Genomic DNA, 21,920 nt, shown 5'->3' on the forward strand with positions numbered 1-21,920 from the left:
AGGGGTTTTTTTAATGCATGTGTGGGCAGGGAGAACAAACCTCTCAATAATAAGATTTTCAATTAATTTGAGAGGATAGCAGATTGGCATACAGCTGAGATACAGACTGGAAATTTTAAATGTAGACATGTATGTTGGCTATTAGACTTCGGAAGTTTTTTACATAAAAACAACATCAGGTTTTCAGATATTCCTAGAAGGCAGGCAGTTCCCGTAAGTTCCACAATGAAACAAATCTCTATCTGAATTAATGGCAGCTTTACCATTTGGATCACAGCATTTCTACTCAAGCAACTGCATTTCTTCCAGGTCTTAAGACATTGAAATAACTGAATGCTAACTTGAATTTACTTCTTAGTACATAAACTAGATCCTGTGACTCAGGAGATAGGACTCTCTTCAAAGCAATAGCGTAAAAGAAACGGGTCATACTTTCTTAGTCTTCCCTGTTATAAACATTTGAAAACAGTGTATGATCAAATTGATTATAGCATATGGAATATAGGTAATTTACTTGTAGTTTATCAGCAGATCAAAAGACTAGAAAATAAAAGTCTTTGCCAGGAGTCAACATCTAAGCCTGAGACCAGAACTTCATCCTGAACCATCCCAGCAGACTGGGAGGGGGACACTTTGCTGATAGAGATGCAGTATCTTTGGATACTCTGAACTGAGATTCGTTTTTCCTTGCTAAAGGAAAGCTAAAAACCCTTTGTCAATTGGAAATGTATTTCTTCTCTAAGCACAACAAAATCAGATGTTTTAAGATGTACGGGAATGAATGCTTATAATTTTTGATGAGTAATTACCAATGAAAGGGTATAATTGTTGTCATACTTGTACTGAACTTCGTATCTCAAATACAAAAAGATATTCTGACGTGCCATCATCCAAAAACATCTGCACACAACAGACAAGGACAAATATATTGTACAGTGCTGGATTTTGAAGTACACAAGACATGATTCTGACTCTGAATCAAGAGCTGCATTCCTTTCTTAAGTAATGCATCTGTTTTCACTTATTGTGAAAAGTGCTTGTTTCTGTCTATCAGCTATGTATTTGCTAAGCAAAAGAGTACTGGCAGGATCCAAAAGAAAATGCTTTTTTACTTTCAGATTAGTACATGTTATCGGATAAAGTTTCCATGCTAATTTAAATGATCTGACTATGCAGTTTATTGTTACATCTCCTGTAGGTAAATTTCTGTGAAAGGATCTGAAATGACACTTTTTCATGTGTTTAAAAACTATGTTGTAAAGACCATTTCTGTGTCATTCCACAAATACCAAATTGGTGATACAGGTATGAAATTGTACAAAATCAAGAAAGAGGACTAGAGATTTTCTTGTACAGATCTACAAGACAAAACTGAAGTTGAGAGCTCACCATCTCCGAGATGTTATCAGTAAAATATGTGATAAACAGAGGCTTGATTTACTGAACAAGTCTCTTACTAGCATTCAAGATATATTTTCATGTACTTTGTTTGTTATTAATACAATCATAAACTTCTCATCTTCGACTGGTCCAAACAGCAAATTGGAAGACTTTCTCCATCAATTATTGACATCAAGGTCTTTATTTTTCTTCTTTTTTTCCCTTTCTTCAAATGCACATAGATGAAATGAGCCTGGAGATGCTTGAGCTGACAGTTTCCAGCCCTTTTTTTTTGCATACCCACTTAACATACAAAACTTAACAGCATAATCTTTAGAATATCTTAGAAACTTTTGCAGAGAGACTGAAGTTCAGAATGGTGTTTCTTTTAAAGACAATTATCTTGCTACTGCTCCTTTTTTGCTGTTAATTATGAACAAATTCAATAACGTGCATCTCCCCATAATTTATCAAGGGAAACAACTGATATCGTTTGCTTGATTCCTAATCACAAGAAAGAAGCTATCATGTATGCATTGCTTAGAACGGAATTTTGCCTAGAAGACACAGATACCCATTTCTAACCTTCAAAATATGATATCTAGTATCTTCAGTGACTGTATTATACTGTCTTTTTCATACTACAGTATTTGTGTTTTTGAAAATATACCACATTATACGTTATTTGATTTACAATACTTCTTACAATAAACCAAGGCAGCTTAGTGAACCACTATTTATTTAACAACCTTTTACATTAAATGCAAGAACCTCCCGTTGCATCTGTTATTTCATGGGATTTTACACAGCTTTGGCTGAAAGCCAGGATGGGGGCAAAGTAAGACTGTCTTCCTCCACCATTACCATTATTATAGGGCTAGACATGCGCAATGCTGCCAACTGATTTAGAAGACATAGTCTCAGACTTTAGATTAGGGTCTACAACAGAGAAATGCCACTCTCTGATCCTTCTCTGGAGCTTAGCAAACCCAGAGTTTCATCAGATGACTCAGTCTAACTTAATTAGCTCCCTAGAGTAAGTTCAGTCTGTCTCTTCAGCCTGAAAGAGAGAGAAATAGAGGAATGGAAAACTTAAAAGAAATCCCTTGTGGAGAGGCAGATTTGTCAGCATTGCTGAAGAAGTTGCAAAAGCTAGCATGCTGCACAGCTGTCATCCCGGCATACTACTTTGGCACTAAAGTTCATAAGCCTCAGAGTCAAGAGACAACAGGTAGAAAACAGAAATATGGACTAGGCTGCAAATGTGATACGAATACATAGATAAACATTATGCTTCCCACTTGTTAAAACAGCTTAGATACAAGAGTCAAACTGGGTCTGATGGCTTTTCCATAGAGTTTGGTGTCTCCCCATAGAATTCTATGATTCTATGACAGGAATCATAGAATCACAGAATGGTTTGGTTTGGAAGCGACCTTCAAAGATCATCAAGTCCAGTCCCCCTGCTGTGGGCAGGGACATCTTCCACTAGACCAGGTTGCTCAAAGCCTCATCCAACCTGACCTTGAACACTTCCAATGATGGGGCATCCACAACTTCTCTGGGCAACGTCTTCCAGTGTCTCATCACCCTTATCAAAAAAAAATTCTTCCTGGAACAGAAGATGCAAGTTGTACTTCAGAGAAAAAAAGTTCTGGCACCTAGTTAGCAATAAGATACTGATGGGAGCCTTAAAGATACCTGTACAGACTGCAGAAGGGAAAATAGAAGAAGATGTCTCTTGAATAAAAAAATATTTCATGTATGTACTAGTATATGAAACAAGGATGTCACACACAGAAAATATAGATATTTTGGTAGTCCAAATGCTCTCACTAGGAAATCTCTCACTGGTAGTAACAGCTAAACCACTCAGAAAACAATTTGTCAGTGGACCATAAATATCACTATAACCTTCAAGAAAAGGAGAGTTTCTGTGGTATTGAATAAGAAGTTTCAGAAATAAGCACAGGCAATTTTATCTGCCATTTTATTCTTTGAATTTTTCAGACTAGCCAAATATAAATTACAGGTGAAAGAAATAATAGGAGCATCAGATAATTTCATAGGGCTAAGCATCTGGGGAAAAAAAAAGGTATGGCACAGTAACTTAATACTTAGAAATGCCTTAGAGATACGGCATGTTCCACAGTGGAACAAATTAAACCAAATAACCTCACACACACACAAAAAGTTAAAAAGTGCTTTACAACTGGAAATACTGTGATCATTTCGTTTCCTTTAACAGAGATATCTCTAGGAAATGGGGCAGAGGAAAAAAGAATTATATTTATTCTCTAGTGAGAATAAATGAAATACAGTTTGGTGAACCTAAAGTCTATTCCAAGTAAACCAAGCTCAGAGGAAATGTTAAAGAATTCTTCAGGTTACAAAATCCAGATCCATGTTTTGTATAAAAAAAATCCCACACCTAAATAGTTCTGCAAACACTCACTGTGTCAGTTTTCAAGCTGCCTAGGAAAAAATATTACTACTCCTTAAATGCCTTTTTTAAAAGAAATGCTTACTACATTCCAAATAATGAAAGTCTTATTAGTTTTTATCTGTTTGTGGAACAGGTTAACCCTAAAATTAAGATGTTGTTTATAAAGCTCAGCCAATGTATCCTGCAATTTGTATGATTAGGAGATATCTGTTCTCATTCCAACTTCCAGCACATTATGGCTTAGTCTGGACAGAGAGAGGGAAGCTACAGGAACTTTTCTGCTGTCTTTATACTGCCCATACAAAGCTTTATCACAGTTTATCTAATAATCTGCCAGGAGCCTACTGAGGTCATTACAAGGTCTTACTGCTAAAAAGAGAAGGCTGATAGAATATGCAGCCTTCTCTCTGCTAAGTTCTCTCTCTGCTAGTAAAAGTGTGGATGGAAATCTAGTATTCTACACAGAGTTTCATTACTTACAAAAGCTGTAAGGAGTGAAACATTTTCCTCTCTAGGTGAGTGAATACTTCAGAATTCTTAGATGACAGCAACTTTCTTTCTAATTCAGCTGTCTCTAGAGATTCCTGTTAAACCCATGTGGCATATAGTGTCCTAACTTTGCTCAAACTCCCTTTAATACTGCAAGGAAAAAATACTCTTTTCAGTTTTGTATTTGTATTCAGGTCTCAAGCATCATGACAAAGCTTAAAAAAAAAAAGGAAACTATATAGCATACCTTTATCCTCTGGAGAGCAACATATCAACTTTCTATCATTGATTTTGGTCAGGGATTAAAATCAGTGTGTTGTGGTAACACAGCTGAGAGCTTAACAGACTATTTTAATGAATAGCTAGCTATGACATCTTACTATTTAAGCTTCCAGAAGCGGGGCGGGGGGGAAGCCTTGCTTGATACATTACAGCTCTCTCAATGTCAGCAACTGAAATTCTTTAAGAGACATTCAATTCGACACTCTGTAGTACCTTTTCATAATGTAATTCTCAAGAAATTGAAAATAGCTACATGCATTTCAAAAGCTGTGTTAAAGCATACACGAGGACCAGAGTAATTCAGTATAAAGTCAAAACTAGCATATTAGAGCATTCTGGTGTGGTACAGCATAATCAATCACACAACTGTCATCATTTGAGCTACTTCAGAAGCAATGTTTTAGTATGCTTTTTGAATAAAGTGTTTGTCAAAATCACATGAAAACACACTAGGCAAATGTTTGATCTTTAGTTATCACGCTGCTTAATAGAACTTTTTGACAGGGAGAAAAGCTAAAAGTTCTCATCTTTGGAGAAAGAAAAATTGTATCCATGTAAAAATGGTAGCATCTTCTTCAAATCTCTAGTATAAAAATGACTGAACAGTGTATTAAGCCGTGTCCAAACAACAGCTTTGCAGACCTGTCATTCTCACGCTGCAAGCATTGAGAGTCATTCACCTCGTGTACTCCTGATATCAGCTTCATCTCTATGCTTGCTTTTTGGGTCAGGCCTGTACCTGATGTGCGTGATCCTGGAAGGAAAAAGCCTCTTTTGTTCCATTCTGTCAGGGTGTGGGAATGGGGAGACACCCAGCTGAGTGGAAAGGACATTTCCTGGGCAATAGCCATAGCCCTTACCCCACCAGCAGCTCTTCTACATATGATGTGACGTCAGTGTACCAGAGGTCTGCCTTTCATCATATGACCCGATGTATAGTCTTACACTGAGGTATATGAGTAAGCTGAGAGGTTTAATTTTGATAGCCGGCACGTAAAAATCATTTTATCTTCCTCCAAGGAGCTTGTAGAGATCATACTAAGATACTTCATATACTTCCTTTAGGTCCTTTCCTTTGAGCAACAACATTATGTTCTGTACAACTGCCTCTGTATAACAATTTTCGCCCCAATTTCTATTTGCAAGATGTAATCACCTGCAAACTAGTAGTTCAAACCCACGGTTTCGAAGTGAAATATAAACCAGCCCCTTAAGGAGAATGTGCCAATCGGTCAAGAAGCAGTAGCTTCATTTTTCCATGGTATCAGCTGTCAGCTGACAATCTCAGCTGTGCAAAAAGTCAACATTCAAACATCAAAAAAGCTGCATATCAAGACTGAAATATATGTAGCAATGGAAAACACGCTTCCCATACTTTCCTATTGCATTAACAAATATTGTGTCTATTCAGACAGTTCAATATTCAAGAAAATTCCCTGGTGAAGACTTAATGAAACAATTTCCATGTTTTTGATTTTCTTTTCAGAAAGCTTTTCTATAAATAGGGTAATTCAACTATTCAAAGGGAACACCAGCTTCCAGTTTCTTAATACAACTTCAAAAAAAATGGATAAAGTAGGCAAAAGACAGCTTAAGTGAATGAGTTACACCAGACAAAATCTTATATTTTTCTGCTTCTAAGGAATTGATTTAAATAAAACTAAACTTCCTTGCGTGAGGTCTGAACTTTGACCATATTAACTATCCCTGTGTTTTTCACTTATGTCAAACTTCCATCCTGATGCCAGATTTTCCAGCAGATATACTGATCACTTGTAAAGTAACAGTAAATTAAAAAACCTTGTTGTAACTGCTACTGGAGCCTTACTGGGAATGTTTTCTGAAAACTACTCTGACATTTATTTATGAAATAAAGTTCAAATAACTAGAAGGTAAACCCCAAGACTAATAACCTAACCTTTAGAAAGAGTATAAACTGCAACAAATACAAACAATCTGACCCTGTTGAAATCTTACCACGTACAAGCAAGGATTCTGACAACTAGTTTACCAGCTACGAAAGAAAGTTTAAATATAGTTAATAATACCCTAATTTTTTGCCCTGACACATAAGTTTATTTGACTTGCATCTAGAGAAAACTTATCCATGTCTTGAGTTCAGCTTCTTTGTTATGGTAAACTTTATTATTTTAAAAAGGCTCTGAGGACAGCATACAAAAACATAGCTCCGCTTTAAGCAAGTAAAAAAATTCCCACTGACTTCTTAGTGAAACTGAGATGTCATCTGATGTATCTAAAAACTCATCTGACTCAAAAGGTGAAACTTTTTTTTAAAACTATTTGAAGTTGATAATGGAGTAAACCAGTAAATCAGACATGTGCTTTAAGGCTTACTTCACATGGACTCCCTCTAACTAGTAAGGATGCTGTTGGAATATAAAAAAGAGTGATAATTTTAATCATAAGGAAATACACATTTTCCTTTTCTTCTCCCTCTCAAGTCCATGTGGGAGGAACACGTCCCAAGAGTCTCATCCCGTCAAGTCCTTTGCACTCACCATTTTCCTCAGTGAATTTCCTTCCAACTTCACAATGTTTTTTAACCTTCAAGCCAACCAGACAATTCCTTCCCTCAGCTGGCTTTAAGATCAGTCTTCCAGCCCCTTTTGCAGCTCATTGCCTTTATGAATTCCTATCCCTGACACATCCATTTTTAAAATTCTGCTCACACAGATTCAGTTCCTTTTTTTTTTCCCTTCTTCTTTCCCTTCGTTCAGACCATTCAGCTTCCTGGCTGTCCAGTCTGATCTCCCTTTTCTCTACGTCCCTTGTCATTCAGGATTCTCAGTTCTGGATTATTTTGTCCTCGTTAAATTTCTTTTTGACCCCCATCTCTCTTGGGTATTAAGACAGCTTCTTTCTCTGGCTAGCTGCATGCAGTATCAATGACATTGTACTATCTCCATTGCTAGATGTGGTTACTCATCTTGAGAGCAGAGCCTTGCATCCAAAGGAGTCTCTTGAAACTGCATTTAAAAGTCTCCCTCTTCAGTGGCCCATCCCATCAGATCCTGACAGACAGGGACAGTTTCCTGCCATTAAATACCCATCCTATAGTGCATAGCTTTGGTTCTCAGCCATTTTTGCTGAGATTTCCTCCTCTTCTATTATAATCAATGCCAGTAGCTTCGTTTGTTTTGAGAAGATCTGGCTCCAGTTTTTGGTCTTCATAGAAGGGCACCAACTGACAGCTGCCTGGATTCAGACTTTCAGGAGCACTGACTGGAACTCAGCTCGAGAGGTGACTTTCCATCACTGCCGGAGTGCTCTGTGGGGCACCAGAGGCAAAGAGGAACTTTCGGAAGCAATGGCTGGAAAGACTTTTCTTCTTGGTTCTGTTCCAACAAACTAAACTGCCTGCTTTTAGATGGATAATCCTAGCTATTGAGGCAAAAAAATGTATTTTTTATCAGGATTACATAATATAAAATATTTTTTTTCTGCATCACACACTACATTTTGTTTCTGCACTATGCTGCCTATACGTGCTGATCTTATTTCCAAATATTTGTGTTTGTGCACTCTTAACACAGTAGCTTCCTGTTTTATCTTTCAAGCATGGAATTCCTCAGAAGCTTTTGCTTTAAGGACTCTTAGCTGTGCTAATGGAACAGCAAAGGGAAATAAGCATTTGACAAGAACATACCAAGATGCTCAGTTTTTTAACTAAGCAGAGGTGACCACCTGAGCTTCCCTTACTTAAGGCTGCACTTAGTGCTTTCTGTAGTCACAGTCAAGTCCATTTTGGTTTTGGGGTGCTGCTTCCCCTGCCCACTGTTTTGGAAACCTCAGGGAAGTTCTCTGACAGGTCTGGTCTAGCAAGCAAGGAATTTTCAGACTGGTAATGAAAATGTAGCAGCTTTTCAGACACACTACCTTCCCTGTCCATCTAGCTTATTAGCAATGGAAATAGTGGAGAGAAAGACGCAGCACATCTTAAAAAAAGAACTATAGCCCTTAACAGAGGAAATTACCTTTTTTATGTTTTGCTTTGCAAATGCACAGGAAAATCAGCGCATGAATTCTTAGTAGAGAAATTCAGTCCTTCAAAACTGAAATAGGCAGCTGACGTGTACTGTCTCAAAGTCTTGAGCATTCGAAAATTGGCAGGCCTTCAGCTCAAATGACTGGTTCTCTCTTGGTAGCATCATCATTGAGGCTTCTTCTTCAAGAAAAAAATCTTATAAAAGCTCCATAAGCTATATTTAGAAGCCACTATCTTGCAAAGTTTAAGAACTACTCAAAATGCTTTCAGTTTCCTTTATCTGTGAAGTTTAAAAAAAAATCTAATGATTTTTCATGCTGAAAGATGCTCTGTGAACATAGCTTTGAAACAGGAGACACCCAGTTTTATAGCTTACAAAAGGGACTAATTGTGTTCCACAGCTTCCTAACTAGTTTGATCCTTGAACTCCGAATCATTCTTCCTTCTGGTTGGAAGTGGAATGCAAGATGACTGCTTCCCTAGAAAGCAATGCTGAGAATGAACTGTGAATGCCTAGCTCTTTTTCACTTCCCCAATAACATATTTTGAAAAGAAGAATTTGCTTCATATTTCCTCAAAAAATTGCACTATGATTTGCTCCGTCACATCATGAGCTATTCTGTAAAATAGGCTGTCCTGTTGAAAGAGGAATTCATAACAAAATTAACTTGATATTGTAAGTTGAAAGAAAAAAGGGAAATGGTTTTATATTAAGGAAAATCTGTGCCAGATACAAATTCGCTAAAAATTTGATAAAGTTTATAAGACTACATAGCCAATGTCTTTCATGAAAAATGTCTTAAGTACCCCTACCATCGTTTTTTATTTCAGCTGCCTGTTGCTCAGTGCAATGGAAAAAAATATGCAAACGGGAAAGGATTACCTTAGATCTGGGATCTTAGCATGTGTTTATTCAAATGTGGGCTTTTTAGGGCAGAATCTCATCTTTGTACCAGTGTGGTAAATTCCTGATTCACTGATGGTAGCATGCAAGTACAAAATACGACTAAAAACATGTAGGCTTGCCTCCAAAAAGTTTGAATATTCAATTTGTGAAATTATAGCCCAACGCTATAATCTAGTATTTAAAAATCAAGTATCAATTAGCAGTATTTCTTATACTGTTCATAAATAAGAAATACTAATTTTGAATGTTGGTGGCTTGTTGCACATAATGAGGAATATTTATATTCATTTCAGTGAATGGCAGAGGCATCATTGGCTTCTTGTCTTCCTGGCTTCACTGCTACTGAACTTCGGCAAAATGCCATTCATGACTCAGACTATTTATTTATTTATTCTTTATTTTTAGACTAATGGGAACTTTATGAATTCCTTCCCTGATTTCTAAGAGAAATACCACTTAGCTGTGATCTTGAAAAACGGTGATTCAGAATGTTAGATTACTGCCTTAATGAATATCCTTAATTCTTAATGAGGATGGTTAATCACCGTATAATTGGTTTTAGTTCTGAAGATACTGTTGTTAAATTTTGCTTTTAAATTATTTCCTTACCCATATAGAAACTCAGACTATTAAAAGATTTGTCAAGGCTACTACTTAGTTTCTAGTAACAACATTTTTTTTTAAATCTCAAGAATATTTTTCATTTGCAATTTTATTTACATCTCTTAAAAAAATGCACATCTCTGCACTGTATAAAGTGTATGCATCATATACAGTATAAAGAACCTATGTCATCCTCCAAGTGACAAACCATGTGAAAATGCATGTGCAGTTAGGAAAGCAGGAGTGCAATACGACATGTGCAAAACAAGCTTGGTGTCTGGAATCGTGGGAGCTCAACTCTAAAACAGCCTTTGGGATAGTTTCAGCTCTCAAAGTCTCTTTCCTTTTTCTATGCACTCTTTTGATTTTTCTAGGTCATCATTTTGATTATAACTTTTGTAGTTAGTTCAAAACATACAGTAGAAAGTATGATCATGCTGTAATACCTTTTAGCATTAGGAACAAAATACTTCCAGTCAAGAACACAGAGTGAAAGTCCTTCTTCATAAATATTTGTGCAGACAAGGAAGGCATTTCATGCATTTAGTTTCATGTTATATTAATGAAATATTTGGGTTTTATGCAAGTAGATTATTCCTAATGAAGGGGAGAATTTTTTCCTTCTGCTAGAAAGTATAAATTATAAAAGCATAACAAACAGCTTCCGCTAATTGAGACATAATTGACTAAGTTGGTAAGTTGGTAAGTTGGTAAGTTTTCATTTAGTGCACAAGTGGCATTAACTGAACCATCTCCTGCATATAATTTACTTTAAAGTCTGTATTTACTATTTTAAGAGCTAGCATTTATACCTTTAGTATTTTATTACACAATTTTAACTTGAATATTTTACAATAAATCATAACTCACTTTCAGCTAGTATTCATTTATGATGTTACTTTCACCTTTTGTTTGCTGACAGGAAAATGAGATAAGAGAAAAATCTTAGCTGGAGGTCTGGACTGGCAGACATGCTCGATGGGGCATGTAAGAAGCTAATAGCGTAGAGACATCTCAAGCATTCCCATATACATTCCCAAAAGATTTTTTTCCCTCCCTTGAGAAACAACACATAGTCCATAGGGACTTCCTGCCCCAGGAGAAGAAAAAAAAAAAAAGAGAGAAAAAAGGCAATTTAAAAAGTCTCTTTTCCAGACATGATTGCTTTTTTCTTCTGCAGTTTACTATTTTTTCCCAAAAGTTACAAGCTACTAAAATTGATAACTGACTTTCAGAAAACAGAGAAAATATATATTATTGTATTAAAAGCTAATTTAAAATAGCTTAAGGTCTGATTGATGGGGATTGATGCAATGCCATTAAAAATGCGTTCCCTTAGATCTGTCAAGATAAATGGATCTTGGAAGGGTTAGTTCCATTTTTATTCTAACTTTAAGCAGTAGCAATATTGACAGACTGCGAAAACAACTATGAAAAGCTGGTTTAAAGAGAACAAAGCTGCCTGCAAAATTGAAATTTTTACAGTATTTTGTCTTCACGACACCAATACATTGCAGTGATGTGGAAATATAAATGTAAACATACATGGAGAGCCTGGCAATATTGTACTCCATTCATTACATACATGCATATTAAGCAGCATGTGTGGCATATATACGTGGGTAAAATGCTGAACTGCTGGGATGAAATTGTTGTGTTCACCTATTTAATGACACTGTTTTCTTCATTTTATAAAGACTGTATTACATTTTACTGTTATCCATGTTCAATAGGATCCAAGAAGATAGTCTCATCCTAAGAAAACTTTCCTAGTGCGCAGAATTCAATTATACCACAAACAATTTATATATTTAGTATTTTAATTGAAAGCAAAGTCTGTTAAAATAGTCCTTGACAAAACTGTATTTTCTGTCTTTATATACAGAAATATATCTGTGAATCAGAAATTTAAGGATTCTGTGGCATATGTGGACAACCTTCAACAATGTGACAGCTGCACATTGGCACAGAGTTTGAAAAAATGTTTCAAATTATGGACTAAATTCTACTTCAGATTACTCATGAAGAAACTGGACGTGGTCACAATCCAAAGAACACCACCACTCTGAAATAAGGGCAGGCAAATAAGACCAAGCATTACTGGGTTCTCAAGACATCTAGAGTATGAGAAGTAGGAAGGTCTCATCTGTACTCTGGAAAAGTATTCAGAAAAATAACTGATGAGGCTCATCAGCAGTTTTCTTATTTTGCCCTGTCACTAGAACTAAGCAAAACTGATTATGGATGCTTAAGTTCATTTTCCAACTTGCTCACTTTTGTGTATAAACTAAACATCTTAGGGAACAAAATGTCAGGTTGATGACCACAGGTGTTGGAAGGGCTGATTAAGTTCATTTTTATTTCACAAATAAGATGTTTGTTTAAATTCACAAAGTTTTGAATAAAGCACAGGACGTTTTTAGTAGGGATGCAAGAACAATAACTCAAAAAGCTTTTGATAGCTTAGTATATGTCAAACACTGTAGCTTCAATGCATATTTAAAAAATGCCTCGCTGTAAATGTTGTATTTTCTGTTGCTAGGGTTTTTTACTGACCTACTCCACTTTTGGAAATTCAAAACGAAAATTAGAGGAAAACCACTACAGACAGCACAAGTAGTGTTCTCCTTTATCCTTCCAGTTGCAGGGAATGATGAGGAAAGAAACAGGAAGAGCCAGCAGATCAATACCTGGCTCCAAGACTGGTGTCACTGGCAGAATTTTGGATTTTTTGATCATGGGTTGGTCTACATGACACCAGGCCTGCTGGCGACAGATGGGTACACCTGTCTCAAAGGGGGAAGAGGATCTTTGCACAGGAGTTAGCAGGGCTCATTGAAAGAGCTTTAAACTAGATTTGAACGGGGAAAGGGGTGAAACCAGTCTCACTAGAGATAAGTCTAGGGGTGGCATGCCAAGGTTTGAGGGATGGTGTGCTAGCAAGGTCCTTCAGTCAGCCATCTCAGTGGAGGTAGGGGAAGGAGATCCATGAGGCAGCAAAGACGCAAGGGTTACTGGTGTGTTAGAGACCATGGAAGCGCCTGAGAATGGTCACGTAGGAATTAGGGCTTCTCCTCCCAGAAAGGTGGCGGGATCAATAGCCCAACTGAAGTGCATCTACTTCAGTGCACGTGGCATGGGCAACAAACAGGAGGAGCTGGAAGCCATTGTCCAGCAGGAAAACTATGACATAGTTGCCATCACGGAAACATGGTGGGATGACTCGCAGAACAGGAGTGCTGCAATGGCTGGCTATAAACTCTTCAGAAGGGACAGGCAAGGAAGGAGAGGCAGTGGGGTAGCCCTGTATGTTAGGGAGTGTTTTGATTGTCTAGACCTTGATGATGGTGACGATAGGGTTGAGTGTTTATGGGTAAGAACCAGGGGGAAGGCCAACAAGGCAGATATCATGGTGGCAGTCTGTTACAGACCACCCAACCAGGATGAAGAGGCAGACGGAATATTCTATAAGCAGCTGGGGGAAGTCTCACAATCTCTAGCCCTTGTTCTCGTGGGGGATTTCAACTTACCAGATGTCTGCTGGAAATACAATACAGCAGAGGGGAAACAGTCTAGGAGGTTCCTGGAGTGCATAGAAGATGACTTCCTGACAAAGCTGGTGAGGGAGCCAGCTAGGGAAGGCGCCCTGCTGGACCTCTTGTTTGTGAACAGAGAAGGACTTGTGGGTGATGTGATGGTCGGAGGCTGTCTTGGGCATAGCAATCATGAAATTGATAATCATTAAATAATAGAGTTTTTGATTCTTGGAGAAGTAAGGAGGGGGGTCAGCAGAACTGCCACCTTGGACTTTCGGAGGGCAGACTTTGGCCTGTTCAGGAGCCTGGTTGACAGAGTCCCTTGGGAGGCAGTCCTGAAGGGCAAAGGAGTCCAGGAAGTCTGGACATCCTTCAAGAAGGAAATCCTAAAGGCACAGGAGCAGGACATCCCCATGTGCCGAAAGATGAGCTGGCGGGGGAGGAGACCAGCCTGGCTGCACATAGAGCTTTGGCTTGAACTCAGGAATAAAAGGAGAGTTTACGACCTTTGGAAGAAGGGGCAGGCAACTCAGGAGGACTACAAGGATGTCATGAGGTTATGCAGGGAGAGGATTAGAAGGGCCAAAGCCCAGCTGGAACTTAAACTGGCTACTGCTGTAAAAGACAACAAAAAATGATTCTGTAAATACATTAGCAACAAAAGGAGGGCTAAGGAGAATCTCCATCCTTTATGGGATGTGGGGGGAAACACAGTGACAGAGGACAAGGAAAAGGCTGATGTACTTAATACGTTCTTTGCCTCAGTCTTTAATAGTCAGACCAGTTGTTCTCGGGGTACCCAGCTCCCTGAGCTGGAAGACAGTGATGAGGAGCAGAATGAAGCCCCCATAATCCAAGGGGAAATGGTTCGTGACCTGCTACACCACGTAGACACACACAAGTCTATGGGGCCGGATGGGATCCAGCCAAGGGTACTGAGGGAGCTGGTGGAAGTGCTCACTGAGCCACTTTCCATCATTTATCAGGAGTCCTGGCTCACCGGGGAGGTCCCAGCTGACTGAACAGGCTGAACCGATGGGCCGAGGCCCGTTTTATGAGATTCAACAAGGCTCAGTGCCGGGTCCTGCACTTGGGTCACAACAACCCCAGGCAACTTTACAGGCTTGGGGAAGAGTGGCTGGAGAGCTGCCCTGTGGAAAAGGACCTGGGGATGTTGGTCGACAGCCGGCTGAATATGAGCCAGCTGTGTGCCCCGGTGGCCAAGAAGGCCAGTGGCATCCTGGCTTGTATCAGAAATACTGTGGCCAGCAGAACCAGGGAAGTGGTCATCTCTCTGTACTCGGCACTGGTGAGGCTGCACCTTGAACACTGTATTCAGTTTGGTTTCCCCTCACTGCAAGAAAGGCATTGAGGTGCTGGAGCATGTCCAAAGAAGGGCAATGAGGCTGGTAAAGGGTCTAGAGCACAAGTCTTGTGAGGAGTGGCTGAGGGAGCTGGGGTTGTTTAGTCTGGAAAAGAGGAGGCTGAGGGGAGATGTTACTGTTCTCTACAACTACCTGAAAGGAGGCTGTAGTGAGGTGGGGGATCGGTCTCTTCTCCCTAGTAACATGTGATAGGACAAGAGGAAATGGCCTTAAATTGTGCCAGGGGAGGTTTAGATTGGATACTAGGAAAAATTTATTTACCGAAAGGGTTGTCAAGCATTGGAACAGGTTGCTCGGGGAAGTGGTTGAGTCCCCATCCCTGGAGGTATTTAAAAGACGTGTAGATGTGGTGCTTAGGGCCATGGTTTAGTGGTGGACTTGGCAGTGTTAGGTTAATGGTTGGACTTGATGATCTTAAAGGTCTTTTCCAGCCTACACAATTCTATGATTCTGTGATTATCCATGCAATTTTCTCTGTATCTACATTAGATACTGAGATGACTAAGATGACTTAGATGACTAAGCATGCAATATGTGTTGTAATACAACGTGTTCAATACTTCTGCAAGTTCTTTGAACTATTTTGTAAATTACTTACTAAGCACAATCAAGGTCTGAATAGAAATAGCTGTTTCTCATGGAAACCTTATGCATATTCTTTGGTTTTCCCCCTTGAAAATATGAAGAAAGCTAGTTTTAGTTAAATTACTCCGTATTTATCAGACCGCTGCTGCCAAGAATATGAAGGATCTAAACCTTCAAATTAATGGCAGGAAAACAGTTGTCACTGCAATCAGAGGAAGATAATGACTCTCATATGCCCTGATATCCTTAGGAGAATATTAGGCAAAGTCTGTATTTCAAACTCTAACATATAATTTTAAATCATGTTACTTCTTAAAATAACTTGTTTACACTATCAACAGCCATAGTTATCTTAGTAACAGTTTTGACATCTAGGAGAGATCCACAATCCACAAACTTGACAGGAAATTGTCCCTTGTTTTCTTTTACGTTAGTGCCTCCAGGCTTAGTCAAAAGGCCAACAACAAATGTGAGAGCCGGTGCAAGGAAGGGAGCCAGAACACATGGCTGGGGCACGGAGGTGTATGACTTCTCCATTTGGCCAGCAATCAGCTGTTAGATAGAATGAACAACCCAAATGCAGCTGAGCTTCGTACAGTGTATCACACATAGCAGTTGCTGAGTTTAAGGAACTAATGACATTTTTCATGCAATGAATCTCCTGATCTAAATACAGAGTTAGAGAGATAGGACTGCAGATAAACTTTGACCTCTCTGCTATTTCTCCTAGCAGGTACAGTTTTAGTATGGATGCTTTATTGTAAGACTAAAGATTATCTTCAGATTTCAGTAGACAAGTTGTGAGAAAGCCTAAAAACAGTGCTTTTGGAATATTCTCAGACGTACAGATGAATTCCCTGAAAGTGGTAAATTACTTAGTCTAGTAATCCATATTTGATTTAAGGAAAAAAGATCTTGATAGATTCTGATGATCTTAGGGATGGATACAAAGGATCATGGAGCTCTAGCCATCTACTTACTTCTTCTAGGGGACACAGCACTATGTAGAAACTCATGACTAACATTACCACACTCTCTGAAAAGAAATGTTACAGTTGACAGAATCAGATTATAAACATTAAGAAAATCACCAAACTTTATTTGGAAAGACTGCTTCAATAACTGACAAATTCTATAAAATGAAACTAGCAGCCAGTACTATTTGTACCATTTATACGGGGTAACATTTGGCAAAGAAAGGTTGTATGTATTCATATAGCTATAAATGCTGCCGAGAACATGACCATTTCATTAGTATAGACTAACCATTCGGCAGCAAAGACCTCATGTATAACTTTAAATGAAAAAATGGTAAGCTAAAGTGTCTACACAATGCACAAATAAATTATTGATTCTTTGGAAAATTGTTCTGTAATATGGACACAAACTATACAATGGCAATCAGGAAGGCTCTTCATTTGAATAAGTATTGGCAATCCTTCATAAAGGATTAATACTTTCTCTGCTAGTGGTTAGAAAACAAATTTCTTTTAACGCATATTCTACATGTTGTCTTTTCTTTCTTGCCAGTTTAAAGCTTGCTTAAAAAAAGACAATCTTGGCTATAAAAGCAATGTTTTTGGAATGTGCTCCAATATGATTGATCTGTCCTCATTCTTTTGGCAGCTCAGCTAAAGTATTTTCATTGAATTTTATGATTTTATATGATTTGAAGTAATAAAGAATGACAGCCCCAAACTGATGACTTTAGAGAATGTTGTCTCTCTAAAAATGCATCACCATAACTATATTACAAACCTTAATTGTGAAATATTTTTTTAATTTTCCCAGCTCTTTTTGCAATTTAAGCATACTTTAAGACACATGCTTTTTCTCATCTGTGCTTTCATTTTTATATTTACTTTCTTCAAGAATACATGCCAGCCAAAGTCTTACACAAAAATTAGAATGTTTAATGAAAAAATCCCACGAAGAATTACTGAAATATTAACTAACTATTCCTTCTTTCAGATCTGAATGTATTAATACCTCTTTCCCTCTCCCATGCAATTTCCTTAAGATAAGATTCATTGATTGACTTACTCCCTCACAAGCAGAATTTCTAAATGAAGATGCATCATTAATAGTCAGCTATTAGGTTTTGACAATTACTTTGTCCAAAATAACCATCAGGTAATCTTAAGTTAACATATATCAACACAAGTCTTATAGGTCAGCTATTAATCGAATTAAAAAGAGATTAAAAATTATCTTCCCATAACTAGCCATGTGGAAAAGAAGAAATCTGGCAAATATCTGCTGTACCTTCCACATTTGAGCAAAATGTTGAAGAAGACAGACATGCTGTACAAACCAAACTGCCAAGCTTCTGAACTCATGGATGGGGACTGAAGCATGTCATCCTTGTGCCATTCCCTCTTGTAAATGCCCCAAGCCATTCGTCCCCCTTCAGAAATTCTGTGTTACTGCTTGTAAAGGAAGGAGGCTCCTTGGCAGGAGCTGATGAATAGTACTCTGCAAAAAAGTGTGCCACAAAGAACTGCAGTCTTGCAAAATGGCTGCTCATCCTCAGTGTTGTTGATGAAGCTCAGCCTTGGCTGCCTTAACTGGAGCCTGTATTGAAAAAGACCTTCCACCCCCCCCTCAGGGAAACCCAAGAGCCTGGCTTTCCAAGAGTGTGCAATGGGAACGTGTTCTGCTCTCACTAAGGTCAGTGGGTGATGATGGGCATTTTGGATGAAAGTAGTTCTTTTATTCATCTTTGAAGAAAGAAGAAAGTAAGCACCTGCTGCTAAAAAAAAGTATGAAATGTAGTTGTAAAAAGTCCTACTTTCTACACTTTTGCATTGTATGATGAAGAGAGAGGGGAGTATAAGCAGAGGGATGAGTTCATATCTTGTTTCAGGTCAGGAAAAGAGATTTTATGATGTGTACATGCAGAGAATGCACAATAGTGGAAGAAGATTAGTGAATATGAAGGGAAAAACAGAAGGGATTTATGTAATCATGCTTTGTAGGATTTTTAGGAAAAAAAACCACAAGAAGCTCCAAAGCCACTCAATAGGTCAACATCATTTTGACGCTTCATGTTGCTGTAAATTAGAATAAATGAGCCAGATCATGAAACTGGCTTTAAATCTTAAAATAAATCCCTTTTATGTTCATATTTCATGCTTTCAAGTAAGCACAAATACCATATTCCCTAAGTTACTTATTTAATATTTTTAAGTTGAAAAACAGATGTGAAGACAAACTGTTAAACTGGAGTCAAGAGAATACTTCAATGATTTAGAATACATCACATGAATGAGATATTATTTGAAAGAGGTTAGATACTTGGAGATACTTACAGATATTCAAATAAAATAAATTATGAAAATGCAGATCTGTGTGTCCAAACAAAACTGTGTTCTAAGGTTGTAAGCACAGTGACAAGGGGTATAAAAATCTGGCAAACAGAACCACCAGATGCCTTAAATTGTAATCACAGGTTTTGCGTACTGTAATCAGAACAACCTTACAGCTGTGTGTTCTAACTGGGCAATTGCCTAAGCCTACCGTAAAATGTTTACCTTACCTTTAAGCCCAGAATTAACTCATTTTCTAGTAGTGTGATTTGGAATAACTCAGTGATAACATTTTCAAAGAAGTCATGCAGTTCTGTAATCGTATTTGCAGAGCTGACTTTGCTCAGATTCTCATTCTGATCTCTCTCTAGTGAACAAGGAATCAACCTTGAAGAATGAGGTTTAATATCCACAATTATTTTATGAAAGAATCAAAGCTCTGGATCAATCTTTCTTTGTTCATCTATGTATTGCCTTCTTTCTTTTTTTTTTGTGGGCCTTTTTTCTATATTAAAAAAGATGCAATATTTTCAATGCTTTCTCATATGGTAGCACTCCGATACCTGAGGTGTCTCACTCCTTTTTTTCCTCTGTATGTCTTTTTTTTTTCCCCCCAATGTCCCTTCTAACTGCAGATGTGCATTGAGTCTGCCAGGTGAGGCCATATCCTTGATCTTTATAAAGGCATTACAATACTTGACTGTGGTACTGAGGCAAATAAAATGCATTCTGGAGATCTCCCTTGATTTTCTTTTAACAGAGGTGCACTTGAGAAAAGGCCTTTTCCAAGTTGTCTATAATGGTGTCTAGTTCTCCAGCTTCAGTTGCTAAAGTTAATTTGGACTTGTGTAAATCGTTTAATCTCCAGATGTCTAGCCTTTTCAGAGGGACACATTAATTGTTGTTCTTGGTCTTCATGGAGCAGCATCTAACTTTAGTGAAAAATTACTGATTTTTTTCTATATGAAAGACTTCAGAATTTTGCACATCTCCTTGGACTACAGTGCACTAAATACCATCTTGCACTGCTTTTTAAATTAAATGATCACTCTGCTCCAACATCTCATAGCCTAATCAACAAGGACCAAAGATATCTTACCATTACTACACAGTTAAAAGCCACTGATCTTACTCCAACAGAAAATAAGCAGCTGACGTAAAAGATGTCACTAAAATTTTAAAAATTTCCAACATTTTTGGTCAAATTACATTTGTCTCTGGGTGGGGAAGATTTTGAAAATGAGGAATATCTAGGAGCAAAACGTAACACTTAAGAACTAATCCTGTGAATAGGGAAGAACTCTAATTGCCACAGTGTGATGGCAATTAAAGATACCCATGTTAAATTATCATGCCAAAACCCAGTTGATTGTATGCTCACTTTTAGTATTCAAAAAGGTTATACACAAAGAACGCCTAAAGGCTGTCTAAAAGCTACTTTTAAATCCTTGTGGTACATCTGGGAAGTAAGTACACTTATGCAGCAGTATAGTAGATGTGGGTCAAAGCTTGTGCCAGATCTGAAATCTGTTGTGCGTTGCAGTTCACCAGCTGCATGGGGAGACTGGAGTGGACACACAAATACTGCTTTGAAAGTTTGGTCACAGTGGATGAAAAGAAATAATGCTTAATTCAAACTAAGAATATGCTTCCAGTTTTAGAGGTTTTAGCTTCTTACTACACCCTATTTTCTCCATTTGTCACTTTTACAAAACAACTGTGAAATCAGAAATAAAAAATCCAGTCCTTGCTCAAGTAATATTTAAGGGGGAAACATTCCAAGCTGATAGATCTGACGATTGATTTTTAGCTGGTCAGAAGTGGAATGTCTATATCTGAACCGTGGTTTGATAGAATATTAAATCATAAGCTGCTTTTTCCTCACTGCTATGGAAAATAGCCATACAATAATGTTCAAAGCTCCTCCTCACTACAAGCCATTATTCATATCAAGACAGTATTCTCAAAATAATCTTTTAAAAAAATCAAGATATCAACCTGTTTTACCATTTTCCTTAGATTAGGAATTGGTGGTGGTTCATAATTTGTGCTTAATGACACTAGCTATTTGTTACTAGCTAGTATCTTCTTTGTAGGTACAGCATGAAGCTCAAAAATGATTATGGTTCTCTTGCTAGAACAATGTTGGAGTGAAGTAGAATTTTAATTCTATAAATTTCTACAAATTTCCCCAGTCAACAAAAAAAAAAAAGAAATCACGTGGCCAGGATTTTTAACAGAGAATTCAAACATAAGCAATGACTCATGAAAGAAATATAAAATATTTGCAAAGTTATTGAGAAAATGATGTTAAAGAAGCATGGAGAAAAATCAGACTGCTTTTGGATACTCCAGACATGTGGAAAGACTTCAAAGAAAGACTTAATGAAAGGTTAACTGAATTTTCTCCTTGCTACTAATTTTCTCATTGCTTTCCTTGAAAGCAGTGTGTTCTCTTATAAAATGACAACCAAAAAAAGCCTTATTAGTTTAGACATAGAAATTACTTTGGAATCAAGTATTTAAACCAGTCTTTGCATTCCTAAATATTACGTATTTAAAGTATTTATAGGTTTTCCTACTGTTTCATGTCTCTATTTGAAATTCTCTCTGATAAAAATGTGCACATAACAGTGTTAAATGACATCTGACCTCTTCTGTGACTTCTAGCCATGTGATGAAAAATGCTTTTGAAAATATTTAAGTCTAGATAGAGGAAGATGACTAAACTCCTAAGCTTTTGTCTTCTAAAAAATTCCCATCGCTGCCAAAGCTGGTGAAGCTCCTCTGATGGTTACAATGGTGGGGGCACTGAGGCAGAAAAGCTTCCAAGTGCCCACAAGCATTCTCACCGCTGTGCCTTCTACCTACCTCCTGCAAATCTCGGTTCCTGCCTTTAGAAAACGGGTGGCCACACATTCCTTGTCGTATTTACGCTTCCTCTCACAGAGCTTAACATTGGGAAACTTCACATAAATGCGTAACAGACAAGG

At 37.8% G+C, this 21,920-nt stretch overlaps 2 protein-coding genes across 7 annotated transcripts in view; one reads left to right on the top strand and one right to left on the bottom strand.

Moving 5' to 3' along the window:
* MCPH1 (microcephalin 1) overlaps positions 1 to 21,920 on the bottom strand; it is a 132,793-nt gene that overhangs the window by 36,430 nt on the left and 74,443 nt on the right. The gene's annotated exons all lie outside the window — the stretch shown is intronic.
* Positions 1 to 21,920, top strand: part of ANGPT2 (angiopoietin 2) — a 46,504-nt gene that overhangs the window by 3,736 nt on the left and 20,848 nt on the right. The window lies entirely within an intron of this gene.

Source organism: Nipponia nippon, unplaced genomic scaffold (genome assembly GCF_047370975.1).
Source record: "Nipponia nippon isolate SJK-2023a ecotype South Korea unplaced genomic scaffold, ASM4737097v1 scaffold_4, whole genome shotgun sequence".
Taxonomy (NCBI): domain Eukaryota; kingdom Metazoa; phylum Chordata; class Aves; order Pelecaniformes; family Threskiornithidae; genus Nipponia; species Nipponia nippon.